At 47.7% G+C, this 1,005-nt stretch overlaps 1 non-coding gene across 1 annotated transcript; it reads left to right on the top strand.

The window, feature by feature from the left end:
• Positions 1-668: 668 nt before the first annotated feature.
• Positions 669-743, top strand: Trnat-ugu (transfer RNA threonine (anticodon UGU)). The gene has a single exon. It is a non-coding gene; the product is annotated as a tRNA-Thr (tRNA).
• The last annotated feature ends 262 nt before the right edge of the window (positions 744-1,005 follow it).

The raw sequence follows: 1,005 nt of genomic DNA, 5'->3' as shown, positions 1-1,005 counted from the left end.
CCCTCTCCCAGCTGGCTATTTGGATCACACGAGCCGAACGGATCCGGCGCTGTAGGTTACTGCTCTCACTGCGAGTTGAGGGCGAATACCTGTGGTTGCCCGAGGTGTGAACTGCAAAGGGACAGCACAGCTAGCCAGTAACATGAATATATACTGCCAGCCAGTGAAACTGCAGCACCACAAATGAATAGAATGATAATTAAATGGACACCCTAGCTGCAAACAGGCGTTGATCTACTTCATTGGGGACATGTTGAAAATGTGTGCCCCGACCGGGACTCAAACCCGGGATCTCCTGCTTACATGGCAGACGCTCTATCCATCTGAAGTAGATCAACGCCTGTTTGCAGCTAGGGTGTCCATTTAATTATCATTTCATTTCTAGCAAAGCTGCATGGTCATCCACGGTAACTGTTCTTTCGGGAACAGATACTACCGTCATATATAGTTAAAATATGGCTTCCCGGCCACTGACATTCTTGTGCGAACGCACACGCTATGCCCGAACTCGTACAGGACTTGGTTGGATTAATCTGCCACGAGTAATGAGTATGATGGGCAAACATCTATTAGGCGCACTACGAATGTAGTGGTGTGGACATGTTGGGAATGTGGGTCTCACGGGGAACGTGCAAGGGATAAGTCCCTGCAGACGCACTATCCTCTGTGCCCGCGGTGGCTCAGATGGACAGAGCGTCTGCCATGTAAGCAGGAGATCCCGGGTTCGAGTCCCGGTCGGGGCACAGATTTTCAACATGTCCCCAATGAAGCAGATCAACTCCTGTTTGCAGCTAGGGTGTCCATTTAATTATCATTTCATTTCTAGCAAAGCTGCATGGTCATCCACGGTAACTGTTCTTTCGGGAACAGATACTACCGTCATACATAGTTAAAAATGAATAGCAAATAAAGACATTTTGCTTATTGTGCTTATAGTAGAAGGAGTAAATGGCTAAATTTGGAGGTAATTTGGGCGTGTGCTGGGTACGAACTTTAGCTCATAGA

Source organism: Schistocerca nitens, chromosome 2 (assembly GCF_023898315.1).
Source record: "Schistocerca nitens isolate TAMUIC-IGC-003100 chromosome 2, iqSchNite1.1, whole genome shotgun sequence".
NCBI classification, from domain to species: domain Eukaryota; kingdom Metazoa; phylum Arthropoda; class Insecta; order Orthoptera; family Acrididae; genus Schistocerca; species Schistocerca nitens.
This window is presented reverse-complemented; position numbering and strand designations above follow the sequence as displayed.